The sequence below is a fragment of the Mycteria americana genome, chromosome 5 (genome assembly GCF_035582795.1).
Source record: "Mycteria americana isolate JAX WOST 10 ecotype Jacksonville Zoo and Gardens chromosome 5, USCA_MyAme_1.0, whole genome shotgun sequence".
Taxonomy (NCBI): Eukaryota; Metazoa; Chordata; class Aves; order Ciconiiformes; family Ciconiidae; genus Mycteria; species Mycteria americana.
The window spans coordinates 36,878,156-36,905,181 of NC_134369.1; the positions used below are offsets into that span (position 1 = coordinate 36,878,156).

Consider the following 27,026-nt stretch of genomic DNA (forward strand, 5'->3'; position numbering starts at 1 on the left):
TAAAGATTCAACACCTAGGAAGTTGGAATTCAGCAGAAACCTCTCTTTGCCTAAGATCATGGAGCGAATCTTCTAGTGCAGTGAACTTCCAACACAGCATTTGAACTTGAGGAAGTATTTCCTCTCAATTCTTACACTAATCAAGCTGAAGATGACTCTTCAAACAGTGGTGTTAAAAACTTTGTTTTAAAATCAACCTTCTCCTTCTTTGGTAGCATCTTTAAAGCCTTCTTCCCTCCCCCAATTTGAGCGTTGAAAGCTGAATACTGAATTTTTCCTTCTTACACAAAAATTTGTCAACCATCTTGAATGCGTGCCAGTGAAATGAATGAACAGTGAAAGGTATATTAACCTAGACTTTACACTTGCTTGTATTAACGAGTACACAATCACTCCTTCAAGAAAACCCCCCAACATAAATTTTGCCCTGTCATTAGAACTTTCTGAAGTATCTGACAACTAAAAGTAGTTCCATAAACTTGTATTACCTACTACTACCCACTACAATGAAGAAAATTGTAACAGCAATAGAAAATGGAAGTCACAGTCCAGGAATAGCCAGTTTTCCTAGCTTTCTGTACAAGTTCAAAATTCACTAATTTGTCCCCCTTTACTTTTCATGCATTTTTTTTTTTTTACTGTTATAAAACCTGAAACAAGTTTCTCAACAGAAAAGTAGAAAAGATAAGATATTTGGACATCACTTATCTGATATGATTGTGCATAAAAATTAAGTTAAATCAAAATCTAATGGATGCAAGATAATGAAACTTCTCTACAACAAAGTTTTCCTCCTGGTGCTGATGTCAGATCTCGGCAATTCAGGTATTTTGTAATGGGAAATGGGAAGAGAGGAAGAACACCTTCAACTGACGAATGCAGGATATCTTTGCATTTCACCACTTAGTGAAGTAAATTGTATGGGTATTATACAAAAGGGCACAGAACATTAAGAATACATTCAAAAAAGTTATTGAGCAATACTTAGAAGAATCAATCACACACCCAACCCCTTAAACAAATACCTAAAGATTAAGTTTGTACGAGTTCGACATACCAGTGATGCGAACATGTTTATACGCATTATAACAACCTAGCTGACAAATCTCTTTAAAGAAACATCACAACACTTTATTGTCCCGATATTTAGAACTCAGTCATCAGGTACTTCCAAATCAGAAAGAACTCGGTGTCCCAAAATAATCCCGATCACATAAACTTTAAACAGTGCCATTTATAGCCACTTTAGGTAGTAGCGTCTTCACTAATCATTGTTTAGTTTCATTCCAAAAGAACCATAGTATTGACTCCTTTGGAACAAACTTCTTAGAAGTTTGAGCTTCATAAGAACACACTGATGCCATCCAGATGAAGATAAACTGCTATTAAATTCAAAACCCTAGAGCCAAATTCCCATAATTAAGGTTATCTAAGAATGTAAGCTGCATATTTGGCAGTTCTACTTTGGGTTAAAGAATAAAGCCTTCAGTAAATTAGCCTTTAACAGGTTTTACTACACTAATCCTTTGAATAAAAAGAACTGTAACACTCTGGGCATAAGGTACTTTCTTAAATTCACATTTACATAACTGTAAAAATAGGAACTTTCAAGTGGAAGTATTACTTTGTAAATCATTCAGCAAAATGATGATCCTGGATGCTGCCCTCTCATGCAGAGACCACACAGACAGGTGTTTTTCTCTAGAGGTGGAGACAAATCAGTAATCTAACACCAGTTTTATGTACAAGACTGCATTGGTAACACTCTATGATACTGAAGCATTCCGGAAAACAGTGTTACAATTATGAAGTTATCCCAAGCAAAACTGATTACTAAAATGTGCCAGAAATACTGGCATTCACCATCAGTGACACAGTCAGGACAGCTTGAAATATTTTCAGCACTTCTGCCCCAAAACTGGCAGCCTCACCCTGTTGCAAAACTTGGTGTCAAGACTTCAACTGCTGCTCCACAGACCACCACCAGAAGTTGCATACACTATGAATGCTAGCAAGGATGGATCTTGTTATTCCCTGAGAAAAGCCAGAGAAAGGAATGAAAATGCAGGGGAGGAAAAAGCAGAGAGTCTAGAACTAAATGATATGAACAGAGGCTCATAACTAGTAATTTTGCATTCAAGCACTAATCAAAAGAATAGCAAAGTTGAATTACTATAAATTCCCTGCTTGTATGAAAAGCAGAATCCAGTGTCAAAGGGCAAGGCTAAGATGACAGAACAGACAGCAAGAGCACTAACTGGATATGGGGCTCAGTGCCAATATCAGCATTTCTATACACTGCTCAGGAAGCTGTCACTGACTTTACACGAAGTTTTTCAGATCAAAGATGTCAGCCAAACAGTTAACAGTAAAGAGTGAAAGCTGTGGTCCACTGGAAGACATAAACTGTTTCCTCTGTAAGACAGGGGGATGGAAAGAAAGAGTATTTTCTCTCATTCAGGTATAAGAAATGTGATGAAAATTAAACTGAAAAGGTTATGTATGGAGAAACGATAACAATCTAGTCTGGCACATCTACCTTGTAAGCAACAGGAAAAAGCAGCAAATTTTGCAGAGAAAACTCCAGACATCACTGTGAAGCACCAGAGCCGTAACAACAACACAACACTTATGTCTTCACTGCAGTCACCCTAAGAAACAGTCAGGTTTACAGAAGGGGTTTCAGTTGAGAAGCTTCATCCAGACCCTAACCATACACATCTCTAGCGTCTGACAGGCAGCAAGAACTCTAGTTACTATATCTCCATGCTTTGTCACTGCAAAGCTTGAAAATACTTGGTCCTTCTCTTGCTTAGCAACCTGAGGAGACTTGACCAGCTGAAACAGAAAACTAGTTTTCCTAAACATACTTTTTCAAGATTTCACAGCAGCAAATTCTCACAATGCACTGGAGCAGCACAGCGGAAAAACTTCAGGATGCAACAATACATCCCACCCATGCCTCAACACACACATATCATGTGTTGTTGAGAGACCCATGTCTCTCAACAATCTCAAATTACAGCCTCTACTTCTACCTACCAGTTCTCCCACTTGAGCTTAGGATATGATTCTGCAAGATGGAGACAACCTTCACCTTATTGCAAATCCCTTCCCTCACTTATTTTACACTGGCTTTGGCACCACTAGAGCTCTCCACGAGCCAGCTTAGTGGAATAAAACGGCAGAAAACAAACCCAGGAGAAAGATAACTCCCACTCTCGGTAGCAAAAAACTCTAATGTGAGATGATCTGCACATAAAACAGTGGCCTCTCAATCACAAAAACGACAGCAATTTTTGATGAGCTACAGATTTTTAAAAGCTAAATTGTTACCAACTCTTATTTGGTATGGAAGAGCCAGTTTATACCTAAAAAATCAGACAAAATGTGTACAAGAAAATTCCATGTGCTTGTGTGTTTAAGTGAAAGAACAAATAAAATCCAAAACCACTCCAGAATGGTGCTGCATGATCAGCAACAAATGATTCAGGAACAGAGAAGTACCCAAAGGTAACAGAGGGAAATTAAGAGACACACTTACCCTGCATGTCAGATAAAAACCAGGATGGCAGTGAATGCTATCTGCTTTCTCAATTTCAGAAGAAATTTACAAATGTGGATTTAGGACTAGGATTAGGATTTTTTGAGTCCCACTTATAAATGGGAGCTTTTGGGCTCTGGCAAAAAATGAGAATTATAGAATCATTAGAACACAATCCAATAATGTCACCCAATGCAAATAAGGCTACAATTTAAGCAGTATTTTCTTGATGTCTACCTGAATTGTTGCAGACTATTTTAAATTATCTGTCATTAGTGGCATTTTCTTCAGATGTATTAGGTCACATTATGAGGAAAATACTTGATCCTTTCTTCTAAAAATGAAACTAGACTAGTTTCTATTAAGATAAATCAAGCAACATAATTTATGGAAGTTAGGGAGCTTCAGCTTTCTCTTATGCAAAGAAAACAATGCATACCTTCACCCAGAATAGTTTTTGTTCATTTTCTTAAAAGAACCAGAAGGGTCTTTCAAGTAGTCAACTTCAGTAGTGAAAATTATAGACACACACCAAGGTTTACACATGAAGCCAAGTAAGGAAACACACAAAAGGATGTACAGATAAGGAACAGCCTGCAGAAGTTAAATCACGCATTTTTTAATTAAAAGAACAACAGGCTATTCAACAAAAGTTAGAGCAAAAAAATGGTTTGCTTACAAAAATAAACAACTTCAAAAGTCATTACTTTAAGATTTTATTAAGGGCTGTGCACAAAAGGATCCAAATAGCTGTGTAAACTGAAAAAGACATCCAAATACAAGGACATAATTCTAGTCAACCCATCATACAGCTACAGCAGCTAAATAGTATTATTAGGGCAGTGCTGCTGGCTCCCTCCATTCCTCAGCTCAAGGTCCTAACTCTGAGGTGTTAGGACCTCAGATTGTCTCAACCATTTTTTTTCAACCTGTAACTATTTTTCACCACAGGACTGGGCGAGTGAGTATAATCAAGAGGCCTGACATGATCGCAGGTCAATTAAAAACAGTTTTCTAGCACAATTTCCAAAGTACCACTCAGTATAATAGCTGCAACAAAATACATTTTAAATCTGCAATAAAAATATCTCAGTCAACATTCCCAGTGAGCAGTAAGAGACTGGGAAACTTTGCATAACAGCAAAGCCTGCAGATGAGACTTTAGAGGACAAGCCAGACAAAAAAAATCAAGTGACACTGTGGGGTCCTGGGTCCGGCACAACGGGCAGTGGCCTGAAATTAATAAATGATGCTGAATTTAATTTCTGTCTGTGCTATGCTATCCAGGCTCTCCAAGTTCTTGACGACTTATTAGCTCAGATACCTGCATTTTAATCACGAGTAAAGAGAACAGGGCTCTTGGACAACAGATTGTTCCCTCCCTGACACTCCAGCTCATCCCACAGTATGGCTCTGCAGGGTCCTGGCCAGGTGGTAGGCTACTGTCTGGGCATCAACCTTAAATTCTTTTACTCACTAGAACATGCAACTGTTGTTCCTACAGATACCACATAGTTTAATTATGAAGCCATTTAATATAGTCTTTCAGGCAAAGTTGAGCAGACTGAAAATACTTTTAATACAGAATTTTAACTGGAATTGATATGTCACATTCTAGGCCAGTAAAATCAGTTTTGGAAATATTTTAATTTTGTTTTAGTAAGAAAGTTCAAAAAGTAACATCAGATACCGCAGTCCTGTATTTTCCATTTGTCAGATGTACAAAAGCTTTTGTGCTTTAGAGTTTATCGAAGCCTAGAAATCAAAAGAGGGTAGCAAAGATATGATACAGTATTAGTTTTCTAAAAAGCCCAACAGGTTAGCCCAACTTCTAACCCAGCAGGTACATGGCGAACAGCACTGGTACCTTACTGGAAAGCAGCTCCTCTGATGATTGTATTAATGCCTCAGACAGAGGGATTTTATTAGCAGCTCTGCATGTTACTTTCTTTTCCGCCAGCCCTCTGAGCACTTGTTACATGCACTCTGTGTGATGCTAGAAAAAAACCCCAAGGTTCCAAGATTATGCCTTCTAATTTTGCAGAGTGAGAACATAGGTTCTTGCCCTAAGGAAGCATTTAGAACCGAGATTTTTTTTGGGGGGGGAGGGACAGGGAAGGGGGATGGGCGGGGACAGGGACGGGCGGACGATGGGGGGACACACGACACGACGGGGACGACACATGACACGACCACCAACCAAAAAACCCAGAGACTTTTCTTGAACAAGCCAACAACACTACAGTGACTTTACCATTTTGTTTGGAACCTGAGCATATAAAACAGTCACTTTTTCAAGTAATGTCAGAAAAATACTGACCTCCTGAACAAGGAGGCAGCATGTTCACATACCAATTACTGAGAGCAATCAACTGGCAAGTCTGGTCACTGGGTTTGATCTTTAGTGCCAAATCAACCATGTTAGTGAAGCAAATCAAAGCAGGTATACCTGATTTTCTGTGAGTCTTGACAAAGTTTCTAAATTTTATCGTTACTTTTTACCATCAACTCCTTAGGAACAAACAAACTTTGGGATGTAGATTATCTATTGTCCATTATTTCTGTGTTGTCACTTCAAATTGAATTATTACAATGGAATTTAGGTCAGGTTATACCTTAAATCCATTTGAAAATAATCAATGCAGCAGCCATTAGTGATTGTCAGTGGAGACAACAGACTAATCACCCAAGAACCCCAATACTTACAATAATGCATTCAATTTTCCAAGTCAAGTCTACAATCTTTGCTTTAAAGCTGCAGAAATTTACAACTTTTGAAATCAAAGCAACCATTTTATCATTTGACAGATCTGTTTACCAGAGACACTGTTAAATAAAACAGTTTTAGTCCACTCAATTTAAAGAAAGCATTTGAGAGGAGTTCTAGTTCTCTGGTCCCCAGAGACTTCAAATCATGTCAGCAATGCAGGCAGAGAATTTTGTTTCAGCACTACCAAGGCTACAATGCCTGTAATAACAAAATTTATTTTTGCAAAGCAGAAATAGAGCAAAACTAGGAAGGTTTAGGTATCCCACAGATGGCCAGACTTCATCCACCACTTCCAGGAGTTTTGGAACTTGAACCAAAAGCTTCACATGCCCTTTTCCAATTGGCCCATAGGTTGGAAGATATTTATCTATCTGGTATGTATTTTCAACCTGAAGCTAGCTGACAGTTTTCTCTTCCAATGTAAAATATTTATTCAGATTTATCTACAGAATAACATCCAACAGAATCAGCATTCATAACCTTTTGTTCTTGATGAATTCTACATTTATAAGAAGAGATATAACTATTTCCAGATATTTAGTCAACATTCACAGATTAAAAATATGCTGAGTTCCAGGAAAAAAAAAAAAAACCCTAACAAATTAAGTATTGAAATCAGAATCTATTATTTGAGGTCAATGAGATTTATGAATATCTTCACGCTCCACTAACTCAAATCATTCTAAGCATGCACCTGTATTCTTTCAAGACCAGTTCTGGAATTCTGAATGCAAACATGGGTATTTATTAGAGAACTTTAAGTTTTAACAAGCTAAACCCATAAACATACTTCTAATGCTTTCTTATTCCTCTAAACTTTAAGCACCCATTCAAATAGCTCCCGTGCATTTCAGTTTGACTTTGAGTAATAGGTCTTACCATTTTTTACCAGTGTCTCTATTTTGCTTTTGGTTCTGTATACCATGTGGTTGTGTATATTGAATTGATGCAGCGCATTTCTGGATGGTTCTACACTGCAAGTCTGGACACCAAAGCCAGCAAAAATTTTAGCTGCTAAATAAAAATTTTCAGAAATATACCTGTAAGAATATACTCATATAATGATATATGAATCCTTGATACCTGCAATGGTGTAATGGTCAGCAATAACATGCTTGATTGTTTATGGGTTTCTCAAAGCACAAGTCAGAAGTTAGACATGGAATTTGATGCAAAGAGATCATAGAATAAGGCAAATTATTATTTCTCCTTGTGTTATTTTTTTTTCAAATAAAGAAGAAAATAAGGCTGCATAAGAGGCTGAGCTGAAGGGACAGCAAGCTTAATTTAAAGATGTTGATAGACAAGCTCTAGCAAATCTTGTTGTAGCAGATTAAGTTACTATCCCCAGCTGTAGACCCTGCTCCCGTCAGAAGTTACTGATCCCAGAAGCACAGTTGGCAGAAGGGAACATGTGCTGACACCTCAACCACTTCAGTGCTAAGACTAACATCTTGGTTTGGGTCAGCTATTACACTGTGAACTTAAATGACCGAGGAACAAGCACTTCTGCTAATTCTGCAAATGATGAACTAGAGCAGAGGAACTGAGCAGGGAAAGGTAAAAAACTGACATCACTAAATCTGGCAAGATTTCCCAGAGTTATAGTTGCAATCTAAATTTCTTCTAAAGTAGCCAGAATCAGATGTGCCACTTGTCACAAATCCACCCAAGAATAAAAGAACTCACTCTCGCCAGAAAGTGTCAGAAATACAATGGGAACTGTTAAACAATTAGTCATTAACAGGCACTGGTTAGTCACCTTATGCACCTTAAAGGCTGAATATTCAATTTCAAATTAGCTTTAAGAAATCAAGAACTGAGGTTTTGCATGGAATTTTAATTATCACATGAAGTCCCAACTACAGAAGTTATAAGGAGCACTAACACACTTAATACCAAAAGAACAGCATTAAATATCTTTCTAAGATTTGACAAGAGTGTGCACTTAAGAGGGAACACAAACTAGCCTACATTTACTACCCAGCCACTTAGGTATGCAGGTGCATTCATTAAATATTTGTATAGAAAAGACTTTAAAAATACTGACAGAAGGACAAACTGTATGAAGTTGTCACCAATACAAGTCAGCAACTGGCTGAGGGGACAAAGTATATATAAATTCAAGTTTGCAACTCAAGTTGTTAAATTTGAAAAAAGACATATGCAAATATTTAATACTTTAGTACTACAGAAGTGGTATTTCAGATTTTATACAATCCACTAAGTAAAATTCTTGAAATTTGTGTTGTGCAGTTACCACCCTAGTACTTTTTATTAGTATTAAACACATATAACACTTTACTTCATGTAAGGCTTACAAATTAAGAACCACCACTGATCAGCCATGGAAACCACACTCAAGGCTTCAAAAAGAGCTTGTACATAATAAGCAGGCCGAACTGTTCACTTCCACAGATTGTTTCCTCCCACCCACCATTAACTGAGGTTTTTAGCTTTAAGATTCCTTTGCTTTTCCAAACAAGTACATAATACAAACTGCAAGTTCAGCATAATGCAGATGCATTTATAACAGAGGGCCCCACCCAGCTTTGCACATTGTCCACTGATCAAAACTGAGCCATCAACACAAGTGAGACTAAATATGACATTTTTGTAGCGAGGAGTTCATTGTTATTGTATTATTATATTGTTGTTCTATTATTTTGTTAATCCCTTGCTGAGATTTTCCAGCTCTTCAGTTCCCCCTTTTATAAAAACAAAGCCAACCAACCTCCAAAAAACCAGCTTGTTACGTGCTTGTAGCCCAGTGCAACACAGTATCTGCTTGAGGTAATCTGCCACATTCTTCCAGAACAAATTTCAGGAAGGTGTAAAACATGGTTTCTGGCTGTTTAGGACAGTAACATAGAAATGCCCTACTGAGTCAGACCAATGGTCCATCAAACCCAGAACTCTCCGTCTGACAGTGGCAACCAGACATGCTGTTTAGGGATAACTTTTGCATCCAGAAGTTCAATTGTTAAAGGACATCAGATGGTACATCCCTGACTATTCAATTATTGAACCATTAAATATATCTGTCACAGATCTGCTGTCTGGGAATCTGTATAACTCCTTTTTTGAACATGCTGATATTGGTTGCCCTCCACAAACTCCTATGGCAATAAATGCCAGTAGTTCACCACCCAGTATTTGAAGCACCAGCTTCCTTTATCTGTTTCAAACCTACCATTTTAATCAACTGTATCCTGCATTTGTAAAATCCACAGCCTCCATGACTTTTTTCCTAAAATTTCCATCACATCCCCTTCCAACTGAAGAGTTCCAGTCTTTCTAGTCTCTTCTTGTAAGGCTCCATCCCTTGATTGTTTTTATTGCCCTTTTCTAATTTTTTTTAGTTCTGCTTTAAATGCAGAGACTCAAACTGTACACAACAGTGACGACAGCAGGGTTTTGCATAGCTGCAATATGTCGTCTTCTGTCATCTTAATGCCTTTCCTGATACATTTAGCATTTTGTCAGCTTTCTGGCTGCCACTCACACTACAGAAAGCACAGCAAACTTATACTATGGTTAAAGATAACCTTCTCGACAGTTCTACAGAAACTAGGAGTCTGGTCCAATTTTATTACACTTCACAGACATCTAATAATTCCATCACACACTTGCTAAAAATTATTTATTGAGCTCCTGGCACTGAACTACTCTGCTTTGCATACTACTCTGCTTTGCATACTACTAGATAGTCATCATTATGTCCCATAAAAAGCAAGATTCCTGCTTAACTTCACTCTTATTACAGAAAAATTTCCCACTGAAATAGAAAGGGTATCTTCGAATATATCAAAGCTGTAATGAGAGGTAAGAGAACACAAATACCAGAAGATATAAAGGAGAACCAGGACAGTACTGCAAAATGAAAGAAATGCTAAGTACAGGTACTGTTTTACAAGCCAATCGAACCTTAAGACACAAGGCAATAAAATGATGGGAAAGAGAAAGCAAAAGGTCATAAGACTTAGAGTACAGGAATGGTGTGATCCGACACAAAGCACCTTTGTTTCCTTCCCAATACTGTCCATCTTCCCTATTCAGAGAGAGCAGACTGAGAAAGATTCATGTTTGAAGGTCTGCAGAAGGAAAGAATGCAAGAAAACGAGCAACAGGAGCTGCCAGAAAAAAGCAGTGGCAAAAATGTAAGAAGTCCATACTAAACCAGGAAAGATCTAAGGAAAAACAATATATCATGACTATTCAAAATTGATCATATGACTACTCCCTAATAGCAATAAGCTTACTAGTCTAAACAAGACATTGATATCAAAAACGTAGTTTAACCTAAAAACTAATTCATAAGCAATAAGCCAAAATAACTCTTAACTGCTGCTTCAAAACATCATATAATTAGATGCAGAGTTCTCTCTTTCAGTCAAGAAGAAATAGCTCTTCGTTGCACTTCATTTTGACCTCTCCTCACTTGAAAATTGGCAAAAGCTTAAAGAAAGTAATGACCTACAAAATATGTCAACATAACCAGTTTTGAATAGCTTTTCGACTGTTCTGTTATCTTAAAACCATCCTCAGGATTTTTTCTTTTGGGAGGAAGGACAAGTGACATTTACTTTTTGGATTCCTAGCTTTCCTTGGGATACAATTCCAGTCCTTAAGCTTTACATCTCGCTTGATGAGCCAAGAAAGGAAGAAGAAATTTAAGTAGGTTAAAAGGTAGAAAAGTGTCTACCTGACTGTAGAATCCTCTGACTGTCACTTTCCTCCTCTTTCCACTGAAGCCAAGTAACCTGCCTCTTCAGAGTTCTAGCTAGCCCTCATCATATCGGCTTGAAGCAACAAGCTTTGTGAGGAAGTGGTTGATGACAATAGTTAAAGTCTTGAGAGAAGATCACAACACACGCTAGATGAATACTCTATGAACAGGCAAGAAGTAAATTGAGAATTCAGTAGAAAAAGTCTACAAGTCTAACAAGAACTTAGGCTCAAACAGATTTTTAGTGCTCTTTATACTCTTCAAAAAAATAAAGATGTGAAACAGACTATTCCACTGGTCAAAACCAAACCCAATACTGCTGGGCTCATAAGTCATTTAGTCAGTCAGCCCAACAAGACAATGCCGAGCTGATCAGCTTTTACCTCACTTTAAGACACCGTGCTAATTCCTCCCAGTAATCAGGTTACTAATTTAGAACACATCTTGATCACTGGAAAAAAATGAAATGGTAAGAGCTTGCATTATGTTGGTTTTAATTATCCTACAACAACAATCACCACCTTTAAATATGTATATCCAGTTCCATTTCAACACACTTCCCTTCTGTCCTGCATTTGAGAACTTCTAATACCGTTCAAACAAAATGTAAATGCCACCGCATAGTGGCACTAAGCAATTCCATCACCACTTGATCCTACAGGAACTGATTCTGCAGAAAGCACGTGATGTCCACTAATGCTATATTCTCCCACTAACACAGGACTAAGTTTGTCTGCTGACATCATATGCCCTTTCAGACATTGGGAAGAAGAGATTTGCTCTCTGAAAACAAGGATATACATATTTAAGAAGTACAATCAATATAATACAAACTAATACAATCCAAACCCTCATCTGTTTGAAATCTCTGGATGCTTAACCTGAAAGCATGAGCTTTGCCTTCAGAGATGAGAGAACATTTAGAAAATAGGACATACCAGAGGAATTAGCAACACGTTCTCTTAGCCAATACAAGACATGCAGTTAATTTCTATGGCACACAATACATAACACAGGTTTTCTACAAAAGAAACTTTAATTTTCCTAGCCAAGGTGCACTGCATTAATCCATGATTAATCTATCTCAAGTTCCATTAACAGCAGCTGACAAGTCAACAGCAATTTGACAAAACAAGACAAGCAAGGGCTACCATAAGTTCTCAACCACAACACTGCAGGGACACTGCATGATCTGATATTAAGGTCAAGCCTTAGCTTTATGCACAGGTGCATAAAGAAAAAGTTGTCATGATATCTGCTGTGCTGAAGAATTTAACTCAGTACACAACCACCATGCAGAAAAACATGCTTCCCTCCCTAGATTTCTCCTCTTCCACACTGAAGACCAGCTTCTAAATAACTGATTAATAGAGAAGGTATTACCAAAGCATACTACCTTCATTGACCTTAATTGTGAAGATCATCCCAGTTAAAAGAACACTTGGGTTTACATTTGAATATTCAGATGAGAGCTGACTCTGCTGATCTCTCTACCACCCAAACCAAGATCAAGGTTTGGCTCCAGGGAAATGGACAGGTGATGGGAAAAGCGAAGTCATTTCTCTCAATAGTGTTTTTACCAAGGCATCGTATCAGTTATATTTTACCTGCCTTCAGCCTTGAACAAGGTGAACTTTTTAAGTTTCACTACTCCTTCATATACACCTCATTAAACGCAAGTTAATCCTATGCCATCACACTGCTACCAACAGCTCACACACATATCACTGGCAACCTTTATAATATACTGTTGAAATAAGAAGTGACTCTTTTAGGCACTACTATACACTGTCCTCCTTTGATCACACACGTTTGTATTCAGAACTCCACTCAACACTACTGGTACCTGAATGAATACTTGTTTTCCACCCTCTCCTTCCTAACTTTAAAAATATACACTTATCCTTGGAAACAGACTGGGAATGCATACAGCCACCTCCCAGCACTATTGCCAGGTCAAAGAGCAGCTGATGAGGTTGCACTTGCACTTCCCAGTTATCAAAGGTTTTTAGTTTTGCTGAACTCAACTTTCTAGAGAGCTTGAAGATACCACTAAACAACTTTCACAACGAAAATAAGACAATTCACACTGACTACTCATATAATGGTTGATACAAATACACAGGTATGTGCTTTAGATGCTAACATACTATTACCACACTTGAGTACTCCTAATACCTTCTATAAAGGACCACTTAACTGTCCTATCACTTTTAATATATCCTCACCAGAAATTGTTCCTGGTTCTAAACTACTCCCCCCCCCCCCCCCCCCCCCCCAAAAAAAAATCATTTGAGAGTCTTCCGAATCATCTGTTATGGCCAAATAACCAAGTATGACCTTCCAAGAGTTTCCCCAGAAGATGAATCCCGATGCAAGTCACAAGAAGAATGAAACTTATGGTTTGGTTTCTCTCTTATATTTCTTAAGAACTTTTTCCAGAATTTCTATCTATTGTATCATCTATTCTTTTGTTAGAACTTTGCAGGCAATGAGGAGTTTATTTTCTACGCTGATAAAGTATAGTGAATTCAGATACTAAAGTTTATGATTAACAACCATGAGCTGCGCTGTCACATGTATCAACTGTCAAGCCTTTTCTCTAATCCCAGGAAAGAAATTTAAAAAAATGAAAGACTAGAGGCAAAATCAAGTATTAAAAATGATAACATAAAATCACATTAACTATTTCTTATTCATTCTTTTTCTTTAGAAGACAATTATGGCCAACCAGAACAAATATATGATGCAAAAGGCAAATCACTTAAGGAAATACAAGACACTGAGGTGATCTTTATATAATATAATAATTACAGATATGTTGAAACAATTACATTTTGGTATTTAATTATGTGGCATCTTGTAAGAAAGCAGGATTAGATCCACAAGAGAATCTAAATGCCATGCCACCTATTAGACTCCACAACCCACAGATAAGCAACCAAGCTCTGCTCTACAATGAAAACGGCACGTTACAGGTACTGTTCAAATGTCTAATACTCAACATAAGTAGGAACTGGCCAAGTCAGCTCAGAATAAACATAAAGAAAAAGATCAGAGGTTTAAGTCTCCAGAACTTCACGCCACGCTAGGAAAAAAAAAAAAAAAAAATCCCTTTCATCTACTCTTTCAACATTTGGCCTGCAACAAGGAGACCTGGGTTCAAATCATCAATTTGTACTTGATCATGCTTCTTGCCAGCCAGTCCCTGGGCTACATATCCCATTCACTCCCTTCCCAAGTGAACTCCTCAAGAATGAAACTGGCTGGTGTCTGGAAGCACCTCACACCCAAACACACAGCAGCCTGGCAGTTAGGGCATTCCCTTTGGGAACTGACAGATGGGGCTTCAAGTTCTCCCAAAAAGCAGAGGGATTTGAACCCAAATCTCAACATACTGGACAAGTACTCAAACCATTTACCTATCTGTAAAGAAATACAACATCACATCCTTCTTCTGCCAAAAAAGTGTGCAAGATTAGGCCTTTTTGTGTTTCCTGCTTCACAGAACAGAAGCATTCCTTGTACAATTGTGCATTACTAATGGTATCTCTGCTTTCTAATTTAACTGATGCAAGCTTTGAGGGTTACAGCATTTTTTTCTTCCCACACAGCTATGGATTAGTATGCAATTAGATAATTTGCAGTATAAAACAAGTCTTTACCAGTAGACATACACAGTTTATCACCTCTGGTTAAAAAAAAAAAACAAACAAACACAAAACCCAAAAGTTACATTAAAATAGCCTGATATATAAACTACTTATGTAATTATAATTTCCTCTTTTTGTTTAGAGTTCTGCTTCATACTTTAGTCTGAACTATACTTAAAACATTTTGTCATATAGCTATATTAGGAATGCAGAAAGGAAGATGAGTACATGAAATACTTCTTTTGTCAGAATTGCTGTATTGAAGAAAGCTCCAAAAGTATATAATTACACTAGAAAAATCATTTTGCCAGCATATCTGATTTTAAACCACAGTATAAACTGTTTCCACCAAATGAGCTATCACAGACACACCAGCAAACCTTTTCAAATGCACAAATGCCTCTCTTTGCCTGTTAATAAAAGGAAAACAATACAGCAGTATTTAATTAATATTTACAAAAAGTCTTGAGGTTTTCTCATGAATGACCACAGCAGTAATTTAGTGTTTCAAATACCGTAATGTCAAGCCTTTCTGCAACACTACCTGTCACATTAAGAAAGTACTTTAAAAAAAAAAAAAAAGCCAGTTGCTAGAACATTTAAGAATTTTAAACATGACATATGAATGCAAATATGAATCCTGTTACTTAAGAAGTAGAAAGCTGTTTGAAATCTTAGCCTTCAGTGTTCTAAAAGCCTAACACTAACAGGAATGCACTTAATCAAAAGTGCAAACTGTAAAAAAAAAAAAATGAGTAGCTGAAACAGGTAGTTACAACTGTTAGCATTTGATGTTAAGATCCAGCCTTTGAGGAGACATCATAACAGAATTTGCATCTAAAAATGCTGCAGCATTTCTTAAAGCCTGCAACTTCAAACTACAGCAAGAGATTTTAATTAAAAGCAGCAAATGGAAGTGTTATGAAAATATAATTATTTACATGGGAACATATATGGTTGCATATGAACTTCAGCCTACATTAAGCTTTCTGTGTCCATAACCCTCGATATGAATGCTAACCTCTACACTGCATTTTTACTACTTCACATCACATATTGCTGTGGTAACAAAAGATGTCTGACACCCCTCAATGGCCTGAGTAACTCCTGCAGATTCCTAAGGTGGCTAAATCAGTCTAGTGAAGAAATACTTTTATTTAACCTTTCTCAATAAGTTCAGATCTTTTGAAAGGAAATTTAATAAAAACTAAGTAAAACTACCATCTTTACCATCACCTAATTCTATATAGCAAAAATTACCATCCACTGCTATTCCACCTATTGCAAGGCAACATGACACACACATCGGAAGGATGTAAAATCTGAAGGAACTACTTTGAAAAGAGTTGAGTGATCATATATCAACATTTAACTCTTAATTAACATTACTGTTAACAAAGTAATACAATTTAACATTCTAGCACGATGCTTCACAAAGTGCTGCAATATAAATATTTGATGCCTTGTTAAACCATCTACAATACTAACCATTAGTTAAGCTTTTAACATGTGAAAAACCGAATTTTTTTGGATCACAGCATGTTGGAAAACAGTTCATATGTGTATAAAACAGACAGACTCCAAAGTGTTGGACACTTAGAGTTGTAATAACAGCTCTAAGACGATTATAAGAAAAAAAGATGTACTGTTTGTGAAAATTCAGAGGACGGAATAAAAACAAAAGATTGCTGGCTCAGAGGCCTAATTAAAGACAATTCAAAGATATCCTATTTTTGACAAATTCAGGAAAAGCACCTCAATCCTCCAAAAAGACAGACAGGTCCCTTTACAGCATGTGAAGCTGTGCACTGAAGCAACAGCCACTTAGAAAAAGACAACCACCAGTCACTTAGAAGTTTAATTGCAGTCATCAATATATCGTCACTTACATAGAACGCAAATATTTCGTTCTAGTAAGTGACCTATAGAGCTAGTTTATGCCCAAATAATTCCATTGTAGAGGCTTTAAGAAGTACCTTTTAAAAGAAAAAGCTGTCACACCACTAGCTGACATTTACCCCTTTAATATGCCTCCTTAAGTTGTTTTTCAGGGATCTGTCTCATGTGATACATCTCAAATTATATTTTAGACAGGGTTTGTTTTTTTTTTAATACCAGTGTTTTTCAAAAAGGTCAAATACAACTCAATTTAATTTTCTTGTGCAGTCTGTCTTACGAAGCTCAAAGTGTTCTTTGTTGCTTGCCTGTACAGTTTCCACCACAACACAGCCTCGGTCCCTCAGTTAGGAAAGCACCGCCACCACAAGAATTTTATCAGTATAGGCTATCCGAAAACGAAGTAGTTCCGAGCCAGTGTGCGCGTTAACTATTGCTGACTATAAAATACACTGGAAGTCGCTCATATTCAACCTACTCTAACTTAACCCTGCAAAGCTTCATAAATCAGTACAACGCGATCTCTTCACAGAACCGCCAGATCAGAAGCGCAGAAGGGGGAAGCCTCAAGTTTCTCCCCTCATTAAAACACAAACACACCCCCTATAATCACGCAGAGAAAGCGCACAGCCACATACGGGAGGGTTTTCTTACAACTTCTGGGCCTACGCTCGCAGCGCCCGCCCGGGAGGCACCCCGAGGGAGGGGAGCCGCAGGAGCCGCTCTCCGGAGGCCGGCTGGCCGCCCCCCGCCCCCCACGCCCCCGGCAGCGGCGCCGGCTCGGGGCACCCCACGGCGCAGGCACCTGTAGCCTCAGCGGCCAGGGCCGCCCCTCCCGGCCGGGGCACAGCCCGGGCCGCCGCCCGACGGGGCGCGGGCACCGACGCGGTCCCCCGAGAGCCGCCGAGCCTGGCTCGGTCTCGCCGCCCCGCTCGGCCCCGGCCCGGCCGGACCCCCAGGCCTGCGCGGGCGCCGCGGCCGCAGGGGAGGCTCCCCGGCGAGCCGAGGCTGGCGACTCCGCAGCGGGACCTGTTGCTCGCACGCCGTGCGCGGGAACGGGGGCTGCGCTTACCTTCCTTCCCTCGCCGCCGCTGACACGCTCCAGCCCAGCCGCCGGCTGGAAGTCACGGCCGCCCGCACCCCGCGGCGCCTCCCCGCCGAGCCCGCAGAGCCACCCGGCCGCAGCCCCCGCAAAGCTGCGCAACCGCCGCCAAGCCCGGCCCGGCCCGGCCCTGCCCCCTCCCTGCTCCCAGCGCCGGCCGCCAGGCCCCGCCCCGCCGAGCCCGGCCGAGCCGCGCAGGCGCGGGGCCACCCCCACAGCCGCCGCCAGGGCCGCAGCGGCCGCCCGACTGGACGGGGCGGGGCGGGGCGGGGCGAGGCGAGCTGAGCGCGCGCGCCCTCTGCCGGCCGGGCGGGGCGGGGCTGCCCCAACGGCAGCGGTGGCGGGCGCGGGTGGCGGGCGCGGGGTTTCCTCAGCTCTCGTTGAGGGGCCGGGGAGGGCGCAGAAGACGTGGCAGTGTTCCTGTGTGTCTGTGCTCCCGCAGTCATGTCCCATCGCTCCACCACAGCGCTCTCTGCATCCCGGAGAGGCACCTCCACGGGAGCCCCTGTGGCTTGAACAGAGCTGGCTTGTCTGTCCGGGCTGCGGCCTGCTCCTTCCTCCTCTCCCACCTCCAGCTGCCTCCTCCTGCCCACTCTCCTGCTGCCTGCTGAGGCTGGCGTGTGCCCTGGGCACTCCGTGCCACTGCAGCCCCTTTCTCCTCCACCCTCCTCATCATCCCCCCCGTTCTCCTTGTACTGCTGCTGAAGCCGCAACCCAAGCTTGAAAGCCCCAGCCAGGCTGGGGCCTGTTGTGGGATGGAAAATGTTTACTGTCATCTGAGAGTCCGCCTTTGGGAGAGCAGAGGGAGGTTGAGGCACAGAAGGTGCCCAGAAGACAATGTCTGGAAGAATGAAGGAAACAGAGCATTAAAAATAGTTTTACCACTTTGTTTGTATCCATGGCTGTGTTTTATAGGACCAGAGAGACATAATCTTCAGCACTGCAGTTTAATTTGAGCTAAAAACTGCGTTCCCACCCTTGGTTTTTCAGGCTGTCCTGCCTAGATCATTACCTGAGGCATTAGAAGAAATGTTCCACTAACAAGACCAGAAAAAAAGGCTTTCTTAGATCACTAAAAAGTCCTAAAGAGATACCTGCTTTAGCCCATCTCTCCTTGCTTCAGTTTAACCATTTATAAATCTGTGTCATTTAACTCTATCATTCTCCATAGTGAAATCCAGATACAGACTTTCAACTTCATATAATTATACTCTATACCACGTTTTCTTCGGATCTGTTCTGAAGATAGGCACACGGTCTGATTTCATAAGTCCCAAAACCAGATCCCGTGGTTTTCTTTTCTTACTGTATGAAAAGGCCAGATGACCTGATACTAACGTACATCCTGCCCACCTACCTGCAGAGGAAACTCTGAAAGCATTCTACCTTTTCACACTGTGGCTCAAACTCCCCAGGATGTCTTTTTGTTTGCTGTTTTCAGGGCAGCAATGCCTTGTAACTGCACTTAACCAGCTATTTCTGTTCTGACCATTAACAAGGGTCTTTGTATCAAGTGAGCAAAACGGCAGCACTGCAAGAAATACAAATATCAGTGGACTGCAAAATTATTTACTTGGCAAATAAAAATGGAGGGAAAACATGACACTGGTAATTTGTGGCTGAGCAGCACCAAGCGTGGTTCTTTCCACCTTCATATGAAAATGGTGAAAGTTGACATGAATGTTTTTTTACAGACCGCTTTGGTGAAGGACCTGAGAATCAGAAAGGACTTTTTCAAAATATGATACTTACCTAGAAGATAAAATGGCTGCAAAAAGTAGCTAGGTTCTCCAGTTGGCTGTTCACTGTTGTCATCCTCATCCAAACTGATTGCTAGTTTACTGTCTTTTCTACATCTAAGGTTGGGATGATCAGATGCCCCCTCCCCCCCGCCCCCCCAAATTCTGGTTATAGTTTCCCTCAACTGATAGCATTTCTCCTTCTTCTCACAGAAAATCTCATTGCCTCCAGTTTCCATGTTGCCCTGTAGCCAGTTTTTAAACCAAGATAAGGGAATTTTCTTCAATATGTTGTGCAGTTTGTCATAGAGCAGGGAAGGATTCACACCAGTTCTAGAGTTTCTGTTTCCCTCCTTTACTCTCTTATATCTGTAGCTGAAGTTTTAATCTTTTGCCAGAAGGGGCTACCAGACCAGGTTAAGACTGAGCTTGGAATATCTCTTGGATATATCTGCTTAAAGATCTGTATGTTACTTTGGTAACCAATCTCCCTCTGGCTTTCACAAACCCTAATATTAGACCTTGCCCAGCTGGCAAATCCATTCATAAGATGCTTGAATGAGGCGTGCTTGGCTAATTCCATCCAACAGATTAAAATATTCTGTCAGGCCAAGAAGTTGTCATACCTGAAAACATTTCACAATAGAGCACAGGATCAGCAGCATTATTTGTAAAGACTCAGATAACCTTTCTTTTTTAAATCATCGGGTTAGCAATTTAAATGGACAGGTCTGATGGTTCATTTTGCCTTGTGGGTGCTCTCTGTTGGTATGCAGAGAACACAAAAATTGCTGTGAGAAAATCAACATTTTGGCTTGAATTTAACAAAACATGCAAATTAAAAAGAATAGATACAGAGAAAGGCGGCAAATAGGAGGATGAGGAAGGACAATGGAAAGATGATTGGGAAGATCAAAGCTTTTAGTCTTCCTTTGTTTTGTCTTAGCTAATTAATCTTTCATATGAAGATCTACTAAGACAGCTCTTAAAGGAAATGAGAAAATTACCAAAGTACTGTAAATCTTGCTGTTCCATCTCTTGTTCAAAGTTTTCAATTATTATCTTTAAGCAGAAAGAAACTAGAAAGAAATATTGAAGTGATACGTTTTGTGAGCTTGGATCTTAGAACATTTTGATTTTAGACATGATTTTTTAATGATTTTACTATCAGAGATTATGGGAACATTAAAGCATGTTTGCAGCAACAGAAGCAATGTATTTAGGCAACTTAATCTATTCTTGAAGAACCTTCTTTTTAAGGTTGATGCATCAATTCCACAGACAAATATTTTTTAACAAAGAAAATGTTCATCCTTGATTAATTTAATTTGACATGAATTAGTGTCACTGTTTGCAGCAAGGTGGTGGCATAACCGTTGATTACTCTAAATCTGGTTGATCGTAATCAATGGAAAAGAAAAAAAATTCTGACTCAAGCTGAGGCATCAGCCTAAAATAGGACAAAATGCTTTCTTTGAAACCATTGCCCTCTGGAGGGGGAATGAAAAATCACAGAAGGATTAGGTAAAAATTTCCTTTTATGTCACTGTGTAACTGAATTTATGCTTTACAGTCCAGGAGTAGTTCTACAGACTGATGCAAAAAGGAATGCTCTGTTGGAAGAGCCACAGTGGCCACAGTGCTTATGTCAGTGAAGGCTGGAGGAGAACTAATCCCCATCTGTCTGCCCCATTACTCTCCTCCCCTTTATCTCTAAACTCTTTATCTCTAAACTCACTGAACATCCCTTCTACAACAGATGTACTTTCTCTTCCAACTTCATCTTGGATCCCTTCCAAGCTGGTGTCATCCCTCTTTATTTGCCAAAATATTTTTTTATGCAATCCCTAAAGAATTCTTGCCTGCCTGATGTCAGGGTCTGTATTCCATCCTCTTTCTTGACCTTTCTGCTGGATTTTTTTGGTTGTTGTTGTTGTTGTGGCTTTTTTATTGTCTTCATTACCCTTTCCTTCTTGATCTTTTATTCTTGCAAGGTTTTGAGAAATTGTGTTCTCTTCTTCTTTTTATCTCTCTACTTTCATGCCTGGCGTCTATTTAAATAGACTCTTTTTCTCCTGTCTCTGAGAACTTCACAGGGATTTTTCCCTTGGCCTTTAGATACTGATAGCTTATATCTTGGATACTTTAAATGTCACCTTTAACTGAATATGAATGAAAGCGAGCTCCTTCCTGCTCAGACTTTGCCTATATATTCTCCCACTGTTGCTGGGGAAATGACAATATCTCACAGTGGTCTTTCCAGTTTGATTTATAGCAATCTGATGTCTCCTGACTACAAATCTGGTGATTGTTTTAACCCTAAGTAGGACACATGCACCAGCCATCTGAAAGAATGTAACAGCAGCACTAGTCCACCTGTAGGTCTAGCTGTGTTCAATACAGGATTTTATTTGGATTTTAGTGCTAACCTGCCTTAGTGTGAACTTGCACATATTTTTACTGAGTTTTACTTTGTTTTAATTACTTTTTTAAAATCTGTGAATAGAGGGCAAAAGCCACTTTTCATTTCTACTCTTTTTACTCTGTGGAGCTTCTTTTATGTACATAAATGTACATAAATGTATTTGTAAAGAAATAAAAGTCTATGAGAGAACTCATGGATCTGTGAGAAAATAGGGGAAGAACCAACAACAGGTTCAACAGTTGATACCACCTAAGGAAAATACTTAGGTGGTAAATCCTAATGAAATAAGACATGTGTGGGTTTTAGATTCTTCCCAGGTATGATAATCTTTCCTGAAAGGCAGCTTTGTAGTGGTAATTATGTTAATGATGAGACCTTCCTATCTGATAATGCTGCAATGTAAAGCTTAAGCTTTATGTATTTATCAGTCAAAAGTATGACACTACAGTATATTGTTCACATATGCTGTAAACCAGAAATGTAGTAAATCATTCTCTTGAAAGCAAAACGCAGTAAAATTATGTGCAAGTTCACACTAAGGCAGGTTAGCACTAAAATCCAAATAAAATCCTGTCTTGACTTTGGGCTTTAAGATACATCCAGCCTGTAAGTGGCAAGGCAGGGAAGAACAGAGTGGATTTTGATACGAATTAATAATTGTTATAAATAGCAAAGCAGTAGTAAGTCTTACTACAGTAAGACTTACATAAGTGAGATACTGTAAGACATACATAAACAACAAAATTCTCCTTCTTGTTCCCTTTTTCTGAATCTTCACTGAAATAATCTTGCACACTATGCTTTATTTACCAGTCTTGTTTGGTGTAGGTTTTCAGCTTATGCATCCCTGTTTATACTTCAGTTACTGCCACAAAAAGATTTGTGGCCAGTACTGTACCTTTATCCACATGGATGTCTGAATATGACATGAGGCAGAATCACTTTCGAAACTATTCTTCTTAAAACTTTCATTTGAATATTCCCCTAGTTTTTGAGCTTACTTTCAGCAGATTATGAACAACATCTGGAGCAGTTAACTGCCAGCCAGCATGTCCGTTGTTCCCCAGCATTTAAAGCAATGCTTAAAACCTATTTTATTTGAATCCATTACTGCATAAGTTTTATCGGAAATATTCTGAAACTAAAATTAAAAGAGACCAACATTTTTTTTCTCTGAGAAACATGCTCAGAAAAATCCTTTATACGTCATTTCATCATATGCGTAAACCTGGAGTGGCATGGCACAGAGGAAATTCAGGTGTGGCATCCAGTCCCTTTGTAGAAGTCCATGCTGATCCCAACCTTATGTCTTCCTTACAGACATAAGATGCCAATAGATTTCTATTGCCACCTCTTGAGCAACGGAGCATATTTTAGATAGTTGCTTGATTTGTGAGAATGAGTTATAAAGGATAGCACCAAAATACACTTGTCATGTGTTGCCATAACCAAAGCAGGTACACTTAATTACCTTTCCCAAGAAGCAATAGCAGCTACACAATCATCTTTAGGGAAGAAAAAAATTGTTCTGATACTAACAGAATAATCATTTCCATATAGCTATATGGAGCTATACGGGTGGCCTTCATTATCCTTGGATAAATCTATAAGCTGCAGTGCCAATTCTGTACTGTTCTCGTGAATCTGCATCTTGACAGAAAGTTGCAAAAAATATTTTGGAATGTATTGCATGAATACCACTTTATTTTGAAGTATTTCCTAAAAAGTGTAGTCAAACACATTATGCTTGGTAGCTCTACTGCTTGCAGGAATCTTCAGTGACTGTCATTCTCCCAGCAGTAATTTTTCTTTCAGAGGAGCTGACAGACTGTATTGGCTCGTTGAGCCAACACTGCATACCAGTCTACTGAATCAGCTCAGTATAAAACTGTTTTGGTATGTAACCCAGCAAGCATCCATGCTGAGTTATTTTTCTTTGCTCCAGGCACAGCAATTAAGAGGTATTTTTTACTGCATTTGCAATGTAGGCAATTCAGCCTTCTTCCCGGTGTTGTAGTCAGGGAAACACAATACTCTGAAGTTGCTTGTTCTTTGCAGCATTGACTGAGAGCATTTTAGATTGGATTCCAGTAAACTGAGGCTGAATAGTAGTTCCATTTGCATGGTGCGGCAGTCCTTTGTCACACCCTGTCTCTTCAAGGTCTGTCAGCGTGGCCGCAGGTTAGGGTACTATGCATGTAAGAGTGGCTATTTTTGGCAGCACAATGTATTGTCTCAGACTGATCTTGGGTTCTGCAGGTAAAGGACCATACCTGTTCAGTCAGTGAAGAGAAACACAATGCTCAAGAGTTGTAATTATTCTAGTGTCACATTGCCACATTAATAACTTCAGAACAACTGTCATGAGCTTTAGTAGGCATCTTTGTCCCATTTACCACAGCATAAAGTAAGTTTTGTGGATGTATTTTGTTAATTCTTCCATCCTGGCTCATCAGCCTGTCTTCTGTTATGACAAATGCATGTAACTGGGGCAAATACTTAACAACAATTTGGCTCTGAGAATTCAAGAGTGTGTAACTCCCTTATGTTGGTTCTCATCTGAAAATCATGCTTCTCAAAATGTGCTTGGACGTCTGATTCCTTTGTTTTGATGGATTTTAACTTGTTCCTTAGGACTAGGTTATCTGTGGTGGCCTTATGCATTGGCAGGTTGTTAGTGTGCAAACTAAATTTCTCTTTATCATGAGAGGCAGTGTACAGTGCTTTTCCAGGCATGGTATTTAGCTTATGAGGGAGATATTCCTAATTAAATATTTCATTTATTGCATTCCGTTCTATGTTACCTAGTATATGCAGCATATCTTGATATGAAATCAGTCATAGTGGTTACCTCTGTGCTAGCAAAATTATTGTTTTTGATTAATGCAAACAGCTTTTGAATGCAGTATACTCTATTTAAGAATATTCAAAATATGTATCATCAATTTTCCAGTGTTCTACAATTTTAATTTCATCTTCTTCACTTTTAGTGTGTAAATTTAGCGTGAAGTCACCGATGGTAAGCATCTGCAGCCAGTCTGTGTGTAGACGATAGTGAAGATACTGTTACTGATCCTTATTTTTGCAGTATTTTACGTTTGTTCTTGCAGTGGACAGCAGCACTTCATAAATTGTGCATCATTCAAGTACTTACTGTCCCTTGAGCAGAAAATATGCTCTACAACCATTTTCTCAGGGACCACCTAAAAGTTTCTTCCTTGACAGTAATTGCTACTTTGCTCTTTTGATAAATAGAATCTAGAATTTTTTTTCACCATGGAAAATAACATTGGAATTTCCAGTTATATTGAATAGTATTTCACTCTTCTTCCTGTTTTGGATGACATCTAGAATTTGAATTTGCCACCACTTGTTTCTTATGGCATCCTAGGCTGGAATCTGATTACACATGGGCTGCGCTCAAAGAGTATTCAGTTAATTTATATTCTCAAGGAACATTAGATTGTCATTTGTCTCCTCGGAAGTTGTGAATTATGTATGTCCTCTGTGCTCATTTGGAGGAAAGCATACTGAGTCTTCCATCTCCCATGCTTAGCTATGCTTGTGCAGGGCTTACGCTTCAAAACTCCAGTAAAATAGTTCTGGAGTTCTGTGTAAACTACACAGAAATGTCTCAGTGACAGGTAGCAAGAACAGCAGCAGATACTTAGTTTGCTTAACGCGAAATGCTTTGTAGTGCAGCAAGTATATTCTTGCAAAAATGCTGCTACATATTCCAAAAGGATAGCAATGTTTATAGTGGCTAAATAATAATAACAGTAACAACAATACCAAATCCTTATATAATGGTTCTCATTAGTACATTGCATGGTGATTTTCAAAAGATGTCTGGCTATCCTCATTCTACAAATGAAGAAGCTGAGGAACAAAAAGGAAAAGTGATTTGCCCACATTTGTCTAGAAGTTCACTGGCAGAAATAAAACCTGTGTTAGTATGATTTTGTGCCCACTACATGACATTGCTTTCTATCACTTGTCCCCCTGCAATGTTCTGAAAGTTGCATGCATGAGAAGCTTTCCTGGCCCTATATAAAAGTGTAAGACATAGTCAGGTATTATAAAGTTAATTCAAATGTCTATTTCTTTGCTTTCTGCTGCAAACTACAAGTCTACTCCCTGAAAAATGGTCTCAGTCACTGAAAAATGTAGATTCCACTGCCAAGGATCAAAGTTTATTTGTTGTTGCTAGTTGTGAACTAGTACAGAGTTTGTATTTCAGTAATGGTTAGTTGTACAATAGTAAGAGGTTATGAATGGAATTGAAGTCTGCAGGGGAACTTTTTCTTCCATGTGTACATCTTTCGTTGTTCCAACTGCCTCTGATGTCCAGGATGCTTTTCTTTGTTTTCTTTTATTCCTTCTTACTGACTAATCACCTGGGATATTACTTGAAGCAGCCTACTTGACTTACTGCCACTCTTTTGATTTCCTGAAAAGAAACATGATGAGCATGAGGAAAACAGCACAGGAAAGCAGAGAATGAAAAGAAGCACAAGGAATCAAAAGAGAGAAAAGGACAGAGAAGATAAACAGACACCAAGAACCACAAAGGAAGAAAGATCGACCAGAGGGAATTGATTTGCCTTTGTGGGGAGTTTACTAGTGGGGAGTTTACTAGAATTTGTGCTCTGTATTCCAAACTGGCCTTTTCCCAGTTTCTCCCATGCTGTTCTCCTTCAATCACTCCTGCAAGCTGTCTCACCTACTCACCTCATAGCAGAAATCATCTTTAGTCCTTGCAGAACACCCAAGAGGTGTGAAAAGCCTGTGCATAGCTGGTATCAGTTGACATGCTATCGTCATACTTCTCAGCTGCCTGAGAGTACGTGAAGATCATTTCCATTCTCTACTGAAAGCTGATCAGCAGGTTGAGAAGACAAGAGAGTCTGCAGGTCTAAGTAAGTCCAGGAAGAACACACACTGTCTTTGCCTCAATATGGCAAATTTGGGAATTGATAGTAGAATGCAGACTGGGAGAAGCATGATTAGAAAATGAAGGAAAAGAGGGGAGACACAATTGCACAGGATGAAGAATACCTCTTTGGAGGAAGGTGCTGTTTAAAAAGAGGAAGAGGCACGGAGTAGAGTTGAAAGAACATGGAAAGTGGGAGAAATAATAATCTAGAACTAGTAGGAAAAGGAACAGG

The 27,026-nt window shown here is 39.4% G+C and overlaps 1 protein-coding gene across 2 annotated transcripts in view; it reads right to left on the reverse strand.

The window, feature by feature from the left end:
* The window catches only part of PALS1 (protein associated with LIN7 1, MAGUK p55 family member), a 60,548-nt gene extending 42,743 nt beyond the window's left edge, over positions 1-17,805 (reverse strand). Inside the window, exon 1 of one of the 2 annotated variants that reach the window (XM_075502977.1) lies at positions 17,665-17,805. The gene's annotated coding sequence lies outside the window, so the exon portion shown is untranslated. The remainder of the gene's footprint in view (positions 1-17,664) is intronic. The other variant, XM_075502979.1, reaches the window with a different exon arrangement.
* Between the last annotated feature and the right edge of the window lie 9,221 nt (positions 17,806-27,026).